At 39.4% G+C, this 17,340-nt stretch overlaps 1 protein-coding gene across 3 annotated transcripts in view; it reads left to right on the top strand.

Annotated features, from left to right (window-relative positions):
- The window catches only part of ANKRD28 (ankyrin repeat domain 28), a 125,514-nt gene that overhangs the window by 12,188 nt on the left and 95,986 nt on the right, over window positions 1-17,340 (top strand). Inside the window, exon 1 of one of the 3 annotated variants that reach the window (XM_074838366.1) lies at window positions 8,303-8,321. The exons of the other annotated variants lie outside the window; for them this stretch is intronic. The gene's annotated coding sequence lies outside the window, so the exon portion shown is untranslated. Of the gene's footprint in view, window positions 1-8,302; window positions 8,322-17,340 lie in introns of those variants that run through there. 3 annotated transcript variants of the gene reach the window in all.

Raw genomic sequence — 17,340 nt, 5'->3', positions numbered from 1 at the left:
AAATAGTAATTAATGAAGTGTGTCAGTCTAAGAATAAATTTAAGTCTTCTGAAATGGAAGAAAACTTTTCATCTCAGCTCTATAGGAAATTGAAATATAAAATTGTAGTTAAACTTGTTGTTTTATATTCCACATATCACCTAGTATGGTTTTATGGATACCACAACATAAGCACATTGGTTGTGTAAATATTTTTATCAGCAGCTAGAAAAGATAGCATTTTGAATTGCCATTAATGAAAAACTTAGCAAGATGGGCTGTTCCTCGCTTCGTTGTTTCCCAGTTTGATTCTGCTGTAAAGCTGTTTAATTCAGTGGGTTATGGATGAAGCTATTCATGCAGTGGACTCTGGTTAAATTTTCTGAATAAACAGCTATAAAACTACAAAGGTTGGTTTAAAAAAAAAATAGGGCATGTCTTTTGACTGTAAGAATGCACTGGGAATAATTACTTTGGAAAATAAGGGTATAATAAAATTGTACTTAACAGTGTCTATACAAGTAGTTGTCTACATATTACCTGTACGTTTGTTATGAGATATCTTTGTTATAAGTATTTTGAGCTAAAAAGCAAAGAACATGGAAGATCTAAGTCAGACCCTTTAGCCCTTGTGTTTTGTTGGGTTTTTTTTAGAAGCAAGAAGGGAAGACTCAGTGAAGGTCAGGTTACAGCTTCTGTTTCACCCTTGTTCTTGAAACTGCTCGTCAGCACAATTCAAAATTCTGTTTTTATGTTTGCCTAAAAATCTGAGGCAGTCATTCAGGGGCTGTTTCATGAATAGGTTAGCTGTCTCTGTTGTGGGCTCTAGAGCAGGTGACTGGATGATAGTATCAGTGCTGCTCCTAGTAAGTGTAAAAACCCATATGGGAGGCATGAAGTGAAACATAAATGAACACTGGGATGTGGGAGGGGAGCAAATCATACTGACAAACATTTAATAAATGAGTATTTTGCAAAGTGTTAATAAGAAAAGTAGTTTGATATTTGAGAAGGCTTACCTAAGTATCTGATTCTAGATTTTCTTTGTAATAATGAGAGGATAGCAGGATCTTATTTGCTATGCTGAAATAAATGAAAGTTATTAAAAGTATGCAAAGTTTTGAGAACACCTGTATTATGTGGCTATTATGTTTAAAAATCAGGTTCAATGTTGTGAATTAAATGATATTTATGGTAATTTTTTTGCTATTCTGTGCTTAATGTTCTGTATCTTCTAAGAGATGTGGAGTATTTTATGCTTTTGGTACTACATTGTACAAAGGTTCTCAGTGATAAGACTAGACAAAAGGTTAATCTCTTTTCAGTGTGGTTTATTGGCGTGGAGTGTGGGAACTTTGAGGGAATGTTCAGCTCGAGGATGTAGAGAACAGGACAAGGAAATTTTTAAATCAAAAATTACATTAGGGAAATACATGAATATAACTTGTTAAGATCCAAGTATAGCATCTACTTGCATTCAGAGAATTAAAAAAACCTAATGGTTAAGTAGTATATATTTGTTGCCAAAGGATTGAATTCGAACTGCTTCACAGACGGAAGTCATGAGCTGAGCACTTGGAACGAGTTTGTAAAAGTTCACGGTTTGAAAGCAGCATTAGACAACAGTAGCCTCCTCTGGAACAAATGGTATTTTCTTAACAATTCCTTCTCTTACTCAGTTTGTTCAGTGGTGAAAACCAGAAGAAGCTGGGGAGGAGAAAAGCTTCTCTTATGAAGTCTGACAGAATTGTAGTAATCCTAAAACTGACAGACTTTGTGACCAACCCCAAGTGATTGATTCGGCTCACTAATTGTCCATAGTATTTCCTATATACAATGGCTGCTTAACTTGAGGCATTTTTGGAAGCTTTTTTTATTAGTGGCACATGTAATGAAAACAACTTAAAATATTTTTTTATTTTCTGTTTTTATTAAATGCCCTGATAAAATAATAAATTTAAAAGTGTAGCAAAAGTAATAAAAGTGAAGTAATTAACGTGTCATAAAGGTTATTGGGTGCTATCTAAATGCATCCAAAAAGCAAAAATAAAAACAAAGATTTGATTTGAAGGGTCTGCCCTTCATTTAAACACAGGTAGAAATTAGTTGAAAAAGTGTTCGTAAAGCAATCAGCTGTATGTTCTGAAGAGGGGTATACCCGGTGAGGTGGTATATTCTTCACAAGTATTTAGTGGTAGCTTGCTTGTGTCCTCTCTGTGGAGGAATTTAAGCAGTCTAGGATGAGGGCAGAGAAATTGCTGCAGCGCTCCTTTGCCACTGTGGAGAGATGTGGTACGTTTGCTGGAATATTCATTTATAGGGTGATTCTTCTGTCTCTGATTTTGGTTGTTTTGGATCACACCCTATTTAGTGCGCATCACTTCTTGGTTCCGCGTTCAGAAGGTCACCTTCTCCCATCATTTTCCCATCCGACCCCTATCATCCTCACCCCTGAAGAAGTGAAAAATGTTAAATTTTCATGTGGCACAATTCTCCTTGGGTTCCTGTCTGTCAAAGAAAAATCTGACTTGTTTTATTTATTTTTAAGAGCACTGCACCTTGATACTTGGAGGTGATTGAGTGTACTTGAAAGTGAATTCTGTTCAGTCTGTAATGCCACTTTAACTATAAATGAGCAAGGTCTTGGTTTGGCTTAAGTGATCTGCATTACATTGATGGCATTGCTTAGTAGGGATTAATTTTCCTGGGAACGTCTGTCCACTGTGCAGGTAGGCTTACCTGTAACAGTTAACCTGTCTTTTTCATACCCCTTTCAGTACTCCATTGTCTGTGAAATGTAATAATATTTTTCACTCCTTAATTTGCCTTGTAAAAATCCTTTTTTTTCCTGTAATGACCACATCCCGCTGAACTTAAAAACTGTGCTCTTATGCACAGCAGTCCTCTGACCAGCTAGAGAAGATGACCAGCTTGTAGCAGTCAGAGGCACCTGGCTTTTCTCTGTTTGCAGGCTGTATTGATGTAGTGGAATCAGCTATGACACTTGTGTGTGACAGGTGACAACACCAATTTTACTCTTGCATTCATGTGGAAGTGAGTCAGGACTTAAGCTTTAAGCAGCTGGCAGAGTGCAGATAAAGGAGATGTTTGGCTGTTGGGCTGTGCATCCTATCCAAGCAACTGGATTCTTCCCTGGAGGAAGAAAGTCCTGAAGCATGTGGAAGCATCGTCTGCATTTCGCATGGAACCACACTGAACTGGAAAATGCAAATCATGCTTTTTACTTAGATATCTGACCTGTCATTGACTGATTTGGGCCTCCTAAAAGGTGAGGTGCTGCTACATCCATATGCTGAAAATGTGCCTCTGAGTGTGTCCACCAGTTCTCCTTTAGAGCTTGCATTTTGGGGAAATAAAAGCTATAGATCATTGAGCTGTGTCAGAAGCTTGTGTGGACACAGTTAACACCTCTGTTCCAAGTGAAATAGTTGATTCTGACTCTTCTGGTGTCCCACCTGAAAGCCATGTTTTTGTCATGTAACAATAGCTCAAGGCTGTTAAGACAACAAAGGACGTGGTTTAGCAGTGCTGGAAATGTTTATATGAAATTGCAGACTCTTAACTGTATTCAAAGAGCTGCTTATTCCATGTATTTTGCTATGTTTTTCTGCCTCTTTTTTAAATGGCCTTTTGAAGACATAGTCAATAGGATTAAGAATCATTGAATAGTTTGGGTTGGAAGGGACCTTTAAAAGTCATCCAGTCCAACCCCCCTGCAATAAGCAGGGACATCTTCAACTAGATCAGGTTGCTCAGAGCCCCGTCCAACCTGGCCTTGAATGTTTCCAGGGATGGGGCATCTACCACCTCCCTGGGCAACCTGTTCCAGTGTTTTCACCACCCTCATTGCAAAAAATGTATTCCTTGCATCTAGTCTGAAATTCTTTTAGTTTAAAACCATTACCCCTTGTCCTATTGCAGCAGGCCCTCCCAAAAATTTTGTCCCCATTTTTCTTAAAAGTCCCCTTTAAGTACTGGAAGGCCGCTATAAGGTCTCCTTGGAGCCTGCTCTTTTCCAGGCTGAACAAGGCTGACTCTTTCAGCCTGTCCTTGTAGGGAAGGTGCTCCAGTCCCCTAATCATCTTCATTGCCCTCCTCTGGACCTGCTCCAACAGGTCCATGTCTTTCCTATGCTGAGGACCCCAGATCTGGACACAGCACTCCAGGTAGGGTCTCGCAAGGGCGGAGTAGAGGGGGAGAACAACCTCCCTTGACCTGCCGGCCACACTTCTCTTGATGCAGCCCAGGATACGATTGGCTTTCTGAGCTGCGAGTGCACATTGCTGGCTCCTGTCCAGCTTTTCATCCACCAGTAGCCCCAGGTCCTTCCTGGCAGGGCTGGCCTTAATCCCTTCATCCCCCAGCCTATATTGATATCGGGAGTTGCCCTGAGCCATGTGCAGGACCTTGCACTTGGCCTTGTTGAGCCCCATAAGGTTCACATGGGCCTACTTGAGCTTGTCCACATCCCTCTGGATGGCATCCTGTCCCTCAAGCATCTCAACCACACCACTCAGCTTGGTGTCATCTGCAAACTTGCTGAAGGTACACTTGATCCCACTGACTTTATCATTGATGAAGATATTAAACAGTACTGGTCCCAGTAGGAACCCCTGAGGAACACTACTTGTCACCGATCTCCATCCGGACATTGAGCCATTGATCACTATCCTTTGGATGCAACCATTCAACCAGTTCCTCATCCACCAAACAGTCCACCCATAAAATCCATATCCAATTTAGAGAGAAGGATGTTGTGGGGGACTGTGTCAGAGGCCTTACATCCATAGCTCTTCCCTTGCCCACTGATGTAGTCACTCCATCATAGAAGGCCACTAAGTTGGTCAGGCAGGACCTGTCCTTGGTGGAGCCATGCTGACTGTCTCAATTCACCTCCCTGTCCTTCACGTGCCTTAGGATCTATTCCATGATCTTACCAGGCACAGAGGTGAGGCTGACAGGTCGGTAGTTGCCAGGGTCCTCCTTTCTTTTTTTTTAAAAATGGGTGCAATGTTTTCCTTTTTCCAGTCATCAGGGACTTCACCTGACTGCCATGATTTTTCAAATATCCTCAGAACTCTGGGATGTATCTGGTCCCATAGACTTATGTATGTTCAGGTTCCTCAGGTGGTCATGAACCTGATCTTCTTTTGGAGTGGGAGGGACTTTGCTACCCCAGTCCCTGTCTTGTGGTCCATCCACTCAAGAGGTGTGAGAAGAGAGATTGCCAGTGAAGACTGATGCACAAAAAGTTGTGGAGTACTTCAGCCTTCTCGTCGTCTGTTGTTACCAGTTTGCTAGTCATGTTCATGGGGGGTGGGCGGGGCGACAGAGAATACGCTTTCTTTGGCCTTACTTTTCTTGCTGACATACCTGTAGAAAACCCTTCTTACTATTCTTTGCATGTCTTGCCAAGTTTAGGTCTAGCCATGCCTTGGGCTTCCTGATCCCATCCCTACACAACCAGGCACTGTCCCTATACTCTTTGCAGGATATCTGTCCCTGCTTCTGCTGCCTGTGCATTTTCTTCTTGCCCTTTAGTTTGACAGCAGGTCTTGACTTGGCCGTGCTGGTCTCTTGCCTTCCCCTCCTGATTTCTCACACCTGGAGATCAAGAGCTCTTGTACTCGGAAAGTGTCCTTAAAGATCTGCCAGTTCTGTTCTGCTCCCTTGTCCCTGAGGGCAGCTTCCCAGGGAGTCCTATTGACTAACTCCTTGAATAGCTGGGAGTTTACTTTCCTAAAATTCAGGGTCCTGACTTTACTCTTCGCCTGACCCATATCCCTGAAGACTGTGAACTCCACCAGTGCCTGATCACTGCAGCCCAGGCTGCCTCCGATCTTGATGTCACTGATTAGCTCACTTGAGTTGGTGACCATCAGGTCCAGTATCACATCTACTCTGGTAGGGATGTCTGTTACCTGGCTTAAGAAGACAACTCCTGCTTGGGTTGCTGGCCCTGGTAGTGAGAAATGACCACATGTACTGTTATTCCACATGTGTTATAGCATTTCCTCATTAGAGATGCAGTGAGGCCATTTGGATGCACTTCTCTTTTTTTTGCTTTAAAAAATTACTCAAAAAATACTCCTTTAAAATGCATTGCTTTCCTTTTGGAGAGGGAGAAACAACACCGAAGTTTTTATCTGTGATGATTTGTTCCTGTTAGTGAATGAGCCGAATGTTTCCTATCACTTAATTTCATTTTGCAAAGACATGGTTTTTTGTTTGAAATAGGATTTATGTTTTATCATTCTTTCTGACAGGCATGTAAGTTCTCAGTATTTTCTAAAATGCTCCTAGCCTTTCTTCCTGTTTTTCTCACCATCATCTTAGGTTGGCTGGAAATGTTAAAATTCAAACATGTGGAAATTAAATTGTGATTATTAAAACCCATGAATTAAAAACCAAGTTCTTAAAGATGATGTGTTGGTACAAGGTTCCCTCAGCAACGGCCACCCTGCTATCCTATAAATACTATTGATCAAGTCTAATCTTTGCTTCTTGGCAGATACCTAAAGTATGTGATGCTTTCCTGCCTCTACCCAGTACCCACTTCTAACTGTTGTTTTCCCCTGGATTTTCTAAAATATGTGACAGCTATGTACCAGAAAGTCACTATTCCATAGTAATAATCTGAGGGGTTTTAACTCTTCAATCCTTTTGTGTTTCAAGCACTGATGTTTTTATGAAGCCAAGCTGTAACCTTTGAGAGGCAACCTACTATGGACAAAAGTGGACTTAAATAGCTCTGAACCTTTGTTTTCTTCTTTGATTTAAATTCAAATCAAAATTATTTGAATTGTAATTTCTTCTTTGAATGTGACAAGAATCTCTTCAGATTGGAAAGTGTTATTCTTTTCTGGTCTTACTAAAGTACACTGTTTTTGAAAAGTAGCTGTAGGTTCTAAAAAACCTGTCCTGGTTGTGAACTTTCTTGATGGGCTGATTTATATATGAACCTGTGACTCGTAGCAAGCTACCTTATTTTTGTCCAGATAATTACCTTGCTAAAAGATGTGCAAAATAGTATTTAAAGATTTGTTCCCTCAGATTAAGGAGCAATGCTATTGTCTACCTTTTTATCTGTCCTCTTAATGTTATGTCAGATCAGAATTCATCTGCTTGCTTTGCGTTCTTCCCAAATTTTTAAATTGAAATTCTTTCTGAAGTACTTAACAAAAAGAATTGTAAAAGTGAAATTGAGGACTGTACAAATGGTATCTGAGCTGTAGTAGTTTGGGTTTTTTTAAAGCTGTGTCAATTGCAGGTGTATCATAGAAATGTTAAAGTTGATTTGGCTTTTTGTATATGCAGTTACTGTTTGATGAGAACTGTGTGCTCACACTGAAATAACATGTAAGTAAAGGTTTCTGGAATCTCTAGAGGATTCTTAATCCTCTTCTGCCTTGATCATTTTTCATTTTTAATAGTGATGTGAACATCAGAGGATCAACACATGTTTTCACTTAGTGGGATGCTTCACATTTGGGATGCTTCATAGATTCAGAATTCTCCGGTCTTGCAGATTCATTAGTTCACCTCTTGTTTTATGCTAGGGAACTGTTCAAACTCAAAGTTTTTTTTCTGAGTAGCAAATCATTACGTAGGATTCAACAGCAGGAGTGCTCTTAAATCTATTTTTGAATCTACTTTTATTTAAAAATAGTATAATACTTTTGCCATGGTCTCTGACAGTTCTGCTGATTCATAATGAAACAGCTTGAGTTACTGCTTCATTTGCCTGTGAAGCTCCTCCGAGAGGTAGTCCTTGGTAAATAGATAGTTACTGAGTTAATGGTATGGCATAGCATCCTCCGACCCCCTCATATCCTCTCCTCCCCCCCAAATCAACTCAGCTCACAGCTGGACATATATATTAATGATACTAGTTTTATGTTAATGTACCTACTTGTGAACTGTGATTACTGGGGGCAGACATCCTTGTGAATATGTGCTGCTGCTAAATCTGCTGGGAATTGTAAATGCTATTAATATAACTTACAGAAAGCTCTGAAATGACGTGCCTGATTTTAACCAACAAAAAAGTTAAAGGATCAAGTAAATAAACCATCACAAGTACATCAGATTTTTTTTTTAAGATACTGTACAACTGTCTCATCTTTTAGTTGTATGAAGGCATGAAAACTACAAGTGAGATACCATTTTAAATTAATTGTACATTTAATGCTCCTCAAAGCTTGATATAAATATAAACAAATTATCACCAGGATTTTGGAACAGCGGATGTATGTCTACTCTCCCCCTTCCAGCCCCCGAGATATCCAGGAATATCTTTGGGAGAACTTGCTGTCGTTCCTGTAAGTAGTTTATAAATGTAACCATCATAAATAAGCTGTGTGTTTGTGCTACACTGAAATGGGCTTTAGCATCATTTTATAGTACAAACTTTGATCTGATGTAAAAGATGGAGTGTTAAGTGCCAGATATGTTGACTTACATATTCTGAGATCCAAGATAAAGCTTAGTTTTGTATTTTTAAATATATTGCTTTTATTACAACAAAAATAATGTTGGTAAGTTCAGCCTTCCACGTAGTTTAACTTTCCAGGACTTTTTAAAAGAAAAACAAAGAAACCTGAACTTTGCACATTTTTCCAGTATTAGTGATTTGTTTCATGATAAGCCTTTACACGTTGGTTATGACTTCCATGAATTCAGGTCCCCCACCCATACAGCTGCATTGGGAATAGCAACCTTCAGTGGCACGTTGCTCCAGACACTGGCAATGGCTTTGTCTGCCTTCGCTCAGATACTGCCACGAGTCATCTTCTTCAGCAAGACTTCTGCTCACTTTGCTGGGATTAGTCTCACTGCGTCTTTGTGAGGTCCTTGTTGTTTCTTCTGTTGTGGTTATTGCTTTACTGTGCTCAGCCCAACTTGATTTAGAAGGCTGCTTGCCAGTGTTGATTCTGTTGGGTTTTTTTCCTTTGTCAATGCATTTTGTCTTGTCTTTGTAACAAATGGTTATTTTAAATAGCTTCTCTCTGAATTATTGATGTTCTAGAATGACTTCTTGGTCCAATCTATTTACTTTCTACTTTGATTATCTCTTATGTTATTCTGTGAGATAAATATATTCATACACAACACAGCATTAATCAGCCTCTGCAGTGTCTTTATACGTGAGTCTATAGGTGTATCTGTATTACTGTAGATTACTGGGTAGAATTCTACAAATAATTATAAATTCAGAGAATAAGGTGTTCAATGTCTGTTACTGTAGATAGTTCTTGTTTTAACAGATAAGTCTTCCTCTACTTCTCAGTTTAACTGCTTCCATAACATTAAGAGCAGAGCGTCATATTGCTTTGTGTTCTCCCTGCTATCTTGCCAGACTATCCTTTGAATGTGAGTACAGATGGTATGACTCATTTACACTTGTCCTAAGCAGGCGAGGTACTTAACACCAAGTATGTGTCTCCAGCTTTTGATTCTTGTGAAAAAGATAGTGTTTCCCTCCCCCCACCCCAACTAGAATTATTTTGCTATAATTCAATCAGATTTTAGTTTACCTTCCTTTAAAAATTGGGCATGCAGGTTGGTTTGTTGTTTGGTTTGTTTTTTTTTTCCCCCTGACTAAAATGCAATTGACTTAGTTTTTAAAAGATGCCAGACTTTGGTGATTTTGCTGAGGCCACTTTTAAATAGGAAAAATGAAGATTGCCTAAGAAAATAGCTCCACTATTTGGACCTAGAAAATACCCTGAGGTACTGTAACCCTACTCTGCTACTTCTTCAGTACCTCTGAAACATAGATAACTATTTTTGTCTAGTGTATTAGGAAGCTAGTGTATTTTGCAACTTGGAACACACGTAAATCCTCAAACGTTTTCTCAAATAGGCTGAGTTAATAGAGCTTCAGTGTTGATTAGACCTTATCCCGGTAGGTTCTGAATGTGCTAAAAAATGGCTTCTCTTCCCTGTTTAGCAGCAGAGATAGAAGAGGAGACTTAAGAACTTGTGTGTTAGGTTTGTCAGGGGGAGGGTGTCATTTTCTTTTTTAATAGGATAATTGTCCCCTCTTCTATCCATGCCTCAGCTGAGGATCTGCTTTTACAGGTAATGCTGAGGAGCATGCAGTGTGTTGAAGTCACACTTGGCACTGAACGGCAGCAAAGGGGAAGTGAGAGCATGGGATCAGTGCAGTCTGGTGTATAGTCAAGTGCCTTATTTGTTCAGCTTGTCCCTTTTCACTGCAGACCCAAAATCAAGCTCCATGTTGCGATACAGTATACTTTTTTCCTTTTAAAGGCAGTGAGTTTACTGAGAAAAAGGATCAGGAGCACCTTTTTCCTAACTTTAATATTACTAATTTAATGGCCTCAAGTTGCGCTAGGGAAGGTTTAGACTGGATATTAGGAAGCATTTCTTTACAGAACCGGGTAGTCAGGCGTTGGAATAGGCTGCCCAGGGAGGTGGTGGAGTCCCCATCCCTGGAGGTATTTAAGAGTCGGGTTGACATAGTGCTGAGGGATATGGTGTAGTTGGGAACTGACAGTGTTAGGTTAATGGTTGGACTGGATGATCTTCAAGGTCTTTTCCAACCTAGACGATTCTGTAATTTAAATGGGCAAAACTTGGAAGTTGTTGTTCATTGTCCCGTGGCCATGTCTGTCTATATATAAAAATGGCACAGTAGGTCTGTTTTTCAACACAGTTTTTCTTTGTTTTTTTGCAGCTGTTTCCCATATATGCTGTTTATCAACAAAAAGTTGGAGGACCAGCCCTCCCTTAAACCCGTGTAGGTGCTTATAATCGCCCCAGAGCTGCATGTCTGCTCTCACCTGAAAGCTGAATGCATTTGTTTAAGGCTCGTACTCCCTCTGATGGCAAACTGCTGTACTTCTCTTGCTTTCTATGTTCGCTTTCGTCTCTCCCTCTTGGTCTCCATTTTATCTTTTTGCTGTTATGCTGGATTCGGCTAAATTGTTTCGTGTGTGTATGTGTGTCCCAATGAAAGTGTAGTTTTAATAAAGCTGAGCAAATTAAAGGGCCATACCAGATTGCATGTCTATTAGATGTCAATAAGCTATTTGGTCAGGTAGGGGGAAAGGAGGGAAAGCTTATCTTCTCAAATTTATTTTATATTTTTAAATATCACAGTTGCTCTTCTGTGATTCATATGGAATGTATTTCCTCATGCTTGGCTTAAAGTGATGACTCAATCTCCCTAAAGCTTGAATAAGAATAGTTTGCGCTCTTAAATTTAAATTCTTTGTTCTAGAGGTCAAGTTCTTGAAAAATATCAGCTTTGTATGGTACAAAATAAAAAAGTACTATACTTTATTAGTTGCTTTTGCATGGGATCATTATTAAGAAATGACTGTTTAAAATTTTGAAATTCTACTAATCAAAATTCAATATATAGAAAATCTAAAAGAACTGCTACTGCAATTTGTTAATGATGTGACAGCATATAGTAATTTTTTATTAACTGTAGATAAGTTTGGCATGTAGAGTACAAATAGTGCAAAATAAAATTGTTTATCGTGTGGTTACAGAAATAAAACATGATAGTTTGTATGTCTTTGTACATGCCTGTGTACAAGATCAGTTTGAGAAAAAAGATAGCTGCCCTGTGTCACCCATAGGTAAATGAGCCTTTGCTACTACATTAATAAGAGAAGGAAACCATCAGATCTTTCTGTTCTCATTACATCTCCTTCCTGCTTCAGTAGTAGTAGTTTCAAACATTTCTTGCATGTGTTTGTTAAATTATTTTATTATTATTAAATATTACTAATTTAATTAAATCTAACCTTTGCTTAACATCAATTATTTAAATGGGTAAAGACTGTCAGTTTGGGTTCATCGTCACTGACTATAGTAGCACTGTTAGGTATTTACTCCTCCATGTGGTGCTGCCTTTCAGGTGTAATGTTGGCAACAGTTTCAGGTGGTGGGAGAAGTTTAAATTACTGTAGTGAGTTTTCTTGTGTGTTGGTAGGCCTTTTCTGATAGCATGAGAAGGTGAAACCCAAATTGATGGTGCATCTGAATCTGAGTCCCCTCTTTAGTTCTGTTTGAATGAACAGTTAGCACTATTGGGATGTCAGGCTTTTGCTTCTGTTTGCTTGCCCGTGCTTGCATGTGCATGGGAATCCTATTTAGCACACATTTAGCAATTTTGGTGGAGGTAGGTGAACCTGTAAACATCAGTCAGAAAGACTGAAGTAGAGCTCTGATTTTGAGCCTTTAATGTCTACTTGAATGTGAAGTCAGTAGTCTTAAAAATTTAGGAGCCTGTCTTAAATCTGTGAAGTAGCTAGAGCCTTCTGGCACTTGTATGAGACATGTAAAGGAGTGTGTGCTGGTAAGAAATTCTGTGGTCTGGCTCAAGTGTTTTGGTTTTCTTTGGTGTGCTGCCACCAAGTGACAAAACATGATACTGCTGCTTTTTTTAGAGTGATTTCCACCAATATAAGCTCTTTTCTTTCTTTCAAACTGAAAAAGTTAGAATATTACTTTGCACTTCTTGTAAATTCCCATATAATACTCCAAATTATTATTTGGAGTAACGTGACTGCTTGAACAGTCTGACTGAAATTTCTAGGATAGAAGAATAATAAAACCAAAGCTTTTTTTCATCATTCTGCTGTTTAGAGATTCTAGATTTCTGTCAGTTATTGGAAATAATCTTTGATTCGAAACAATATAATGTAAGCATAAATCTGAACATAAAGATCAAGTTTAAAAATGCTGAGATCAGAAAACAATATTTGTCAGATCTGAAAATGCGATGTATTATAGAAGCAAAGTTTGAATCCTGTTAGACGTTTCTTTTCAGGGTATCTTTTAATGAACAATCTTATAAAAATAATCAGTACTCAAAGTGCTCAAAATACTTCATTGTGCTAATCTAAGCAAACATTGCTTGGTAAGATGAAGGATATCAATGTGGGTAAGGGGAGAGTGTTGCAGGTGGAGTGGGGGTGGTCGTGGCATGCTGAGGGTGACCTCATGTCTGTGCAGCTCACACATCTGAGGGGTGCCGTCTACTTTACCTTCTGCTGAGCACTGTGTGTGAACAGGAATGATGGGGGTATGTGTGCAGAAATTACAGAAAAGATGATGCATTGCCCCTGGTTAAGTACCACTGATTACGTTACACTATTTATCATCTGGTCCTTATAGCCTTGAGCTTCATAAAAATTGCTGAGCAGTGAAATTATACTTTCTTTCTAAGAACATAAAGAAAGACTTCAGTTACAGCATTATTTGGGAATGTGATTAAAGGTCTGAATTGTAGGTGAGACTAGCAGCCAAGATGCATCTGCACAGATTAGCAAAGCTACTTTAAGAGCTGTTTAAAAGGACTGTAACTTCAAGCCCATGTTAGAAAAGGTAGTGTTCCTTCATATCCCTCCCCTGGGAGTTTCCTAGCTGTCCTCTTGCGCTGGTGTTCAGCTGATCTTACAGTGGGGCAGTCTAGGGGCTGAATTAGCAAAAAACATTAGCTTTCTGCCAGTTGGGCTTTCTAGGTCATCTTATGGGACAATAAGATAACTGCAGTGGCAGCACAAAGAAAACACTGGGGACATGTAACTACAGTGATAGTCCCTCTTTGTCCTTGGCTGTATTGGGGCTGAATACATGAAATCATGTGCTACTCTGCCCAGTTTGGAGAAGTGACTGAGGATTGTTTTTTGACCCGAGCGATTAATTTATCATTAAGACTCATCTACACAATGTTGTAATGATACAGTTATTTTGGAAGATTCCGTACCTGCTTACCACAGCTGTTACCTTTCCTTTTGTCTTAATTCTGTATGCCCTCTGAACTATGAAAGCTGAATTTTTTTTCTCCCTTCCGCCCACCCTCTACCCCAGACGGAAGTGAGGCATCCATGTAAGAGGAGGAGGGAAGAATATTCATTCCTTTGTTTTGGTCCACAAAAAAGAAATCCATCAGTAAAAACCACTAGCAGTAAAAACAACTGTTTATATAAATACATTGAAACTTCCAGAGATCTCCTCTCTGGCATGGGAAATCTCACGTGTTGCTGACTATACTGCCAGTTCTGTCCCAAGAAGTACTGGCATATCAGTATGTCAATTGTGCTTCTTATTTTGCAAACAAATTAATAATAACCCAATGTATTGTTTTGTTTGCCTCAGTAAACAATAGCAACAGTTTTAACATACAAAACATTTACTTCTGAGGTGACAGTAGTTGTTCGTGTAAAATATGTCTAGCTTGTGATCTATTGGGTTATATTTAATACTAGTGAAAGAGGATTTAAGTTCTGAATTTTTTTTCATGTAAATTAGGAATTAATTATGCCTGTGGCCATTTCAACTTTCTTAATCTTTCTCATGCTCCGTAAATGCTACTGCACCTAGTCCCATGGCATTTTTCAAGGTAAGAAATTTCTGTATAACTTCATTAAATGCTGTGTGGCATTTCTGTTTTGTAGTTCCTTGTTCTCCTAATGTTCTTCAGGTGCTTGTGTTATTTACTGAAATAACACAATAAGTAAATTTAATGAAATCCAGCATGGGTCGTATGACAAAGTTTCACTGGTCCCCCTTACAGAACTGATCTATAAAGGAAATATCTGAACTGTTTAGAGATCTTGGGGAACTGGAATCATGGATAGACTTCCCTAACTCACAAAGTAGTAGGGACGTGTAATTAAGCAGTGTCTATTCTGTTTAAGGTAAATGTGTCAAGGTTGCATGTTACCTTAATTCTGCCATTTTCTAGTGTGGTTTAAAAACCCAGCGAGCAGCTCAGCCTCATAATAGCCACTTGCTCACTCCCCTGCACTGGAATGGGGGAGAGAATTGGAAAGATAAAAATGAGAAAACTTGTGGGTTGAGCTAAAGACAGTTTAATAGGTAAAGCAAAAGCTGTATGTGCAAGCAAAGCAAAACAAGGAATTCATTCACCACTTCCCATTGGCAGGCAGGTGTTCAGCTATCTCCAGGAGAGCCGGGCTCCATCATATGTAAAGATTACTTGGGAAGACAAATGCTATCACTCCAAACACTCCCCCTTTCCTCCTCCTTCCCCCAGCTTTTATCACTGAGCTTGATATCATATGGTCTGGGATATCCCTTTGGTCAGTGGGGCCAACTGTCCCAGCTCTTTCCCCTCCAACTTCTTTTATATCACCAGCCTTCTTGCTGGTCGGGCAGCATGAGAAGCAGAAAAGGCCTTGGTGCTGTGCAAGCACTGGTCAGCAATCACTCAAACATCCCCGTGTTATCAATGCTGTTTTCATCACAAATTCAAAACATAGCCCCATACTAGCTACAGTGAAGAAAATGAACTCTATCCCAGCCAGTACTAGTACAATTGTAACTTGAGCTAGTTTTTTGTATGTGGTATTTCTGTTCTTTTGCATGTTTGGAAAAAGGTAACTAAATAACTAGCTATTTTGTCATGTAAATAAAATGGATAACCAAAAAAAAAATGTAAAACTTGTCAGGAAGTGATGGCTGTAATTTAACTTTTATAGCAGGAAAACAAGCAAACTCTACGAGATCATCTGGTTTGTGGCAGTACTTTTCTGTTGGCTATGTTTATTTTGATAGCTTCTGGATTATATAAGGCCATGAGAAAAACTGGTTTAGGCCTTGAGTTGATACAGCAGGTGATGGGAGGTGGAGGTCTTTGAGAGAACACAAGTAGGCTTCCATTAGTACTTTAGTGCCTTGGGTGTGTTTTAGCTTTGTTTAGCTGATGTGGGAACTCATGTTCAGCAAGACCCTTTAATGGCAGAGCTTAACAGTGTCTTTGGTTGGTAAGTGTTGCTTGTGGGCATTCTTGACTATGTACTTGCAGCATTTGCAGCAAAATTGTAAAAGCTGGTACTATTTGATTGAAGCCCTCTTTTGCATTTCTTTCGAGACTAGCAGAGACTTTAGATGGTTCCACTGTACTCCATTTGTTTTGTCTGTTTCTGTAGCTGCTATGATTTGTACAGAGGTGTTTGGTTTCTGATAGTTGTCATGTGGTTAGGATGATTATGTCTTTTTCAGGGTTTCAAGGTAAGTTGTATTCAGAATTTCATCTGAAGAGATAGCTGCACTCATGCTCAGCATCAGGAGATAAATGGCACACAGAACTATTTCAGATCTTGATTAGAACAACCTCCCCAAACTGTTCACCTTGTGCACCTGTTTATTACAGGCTGTGGCTGATATTTTCAAAAGCTTCATCTGTGAGGAATTCTTTGTTATAACTTTGCTACCAACAAGGAGGTGTACCTTGCTGTTAAATCTTTTTGCATCTGCTTGCCTCAGAAAGTTGCCGATTTTGGATATAAAGTTGGGCTTAGTAACCTGATGATTAAGCGTCAGGCATTGCATTGGTGCTGTGGTGGGTGTTCCCCCCCCAGCCCCCTGTAAGCCTTAATTTTCACTGATAAGCAGTGCAACTGCTTCTTACTGCTAAAGCTCAAGGTAAACTGCTTGCCAAGTATAAAATCTATATTTCTATATACTTGAATATAGGTGAAGTTCCTAAGGTGCAGTTAGGTCAATTTCCAGGTGAAAGCTAGCTTGGGTGATTTGGTTTTTTCTTCTTGAACCTGAACCGTTGATACTTAAACAAACAAAGAGCTACTGACCTTAAAACAAACTAACCAAAAAACCCCACAAAAACCAGAACCAGCAAAACATCCTAAACCCAAAGATGCTTCAGTTTATTGATACAGAAGTGTTATTAGATTAAAAATAGGCAGCCCTTAGTAGGGAACGTGGTGACATCTGCAGAACTGCTGCCTGCTTCCATCAGTCTATGCAGTCAGCTTCTGCATCCTAATTTGGTACTGTGCAATGAAACCCAGTAGGAGCCTGCTTCATTTTTAAGGCACTTTGGACCTTTCTGGGGGGTATGCTTTTAAGTTAATCCTCAACAGGGAGAAAGGTGGCTGTATTTTCACTGTTTACCAGTAGTAAAACTGTTCATAGTATTGTTGGAAGTGCCTCAAAGAACCTGACTTTCATTTTCCCCAAGGTATTCCACTGGTCTCTTGCCTTGTATAGTCAAATGGATTTTATACCTCTTTAATCATCATCTCCTTAGGCACATACAATAATGAAGTGGGTTCTGTTCTGTACTGCTGGTATCAGTTATATTTTTGCAGTTTTGAAGAGCTGCAGCTTCTCTTGGTTCCTTAACCTCATGTGCTGGGAATCTGGAGGCCAAGCTGCTTTGTGGTACAGATCTCTCCCATAATTTGTCAGGAGTTGGAGCCTGTGTGAAGCTTCAAGTTGCAGACCTGTCTCCTCATCTGATCTTTGCCAGTTTTGTATATGTTGCTTTTTTTTCCTTGCCTGACCTATCCTGGACAGGAATCAAACTGG

Source organism: Strix aluco, chromosome 1 (genome assembly GCF_031877795.1).
Source record: "Strix aluco isolate bStrAlu1 chromosome 1, bStrAlu1.hap1, whole genome shotgun sequence".
Classification (NCBI taxonomy): domain Eukaryota; kingdom Metazoa; phylum Chordata; class Aves; order Strigiformes; family Strigidae; genus Strix; species Strix aluco.
Note: the sequence above shows the minus strand (reverse complement) of the source record. Positions and strands in the feature narration are given on the sequence as shown.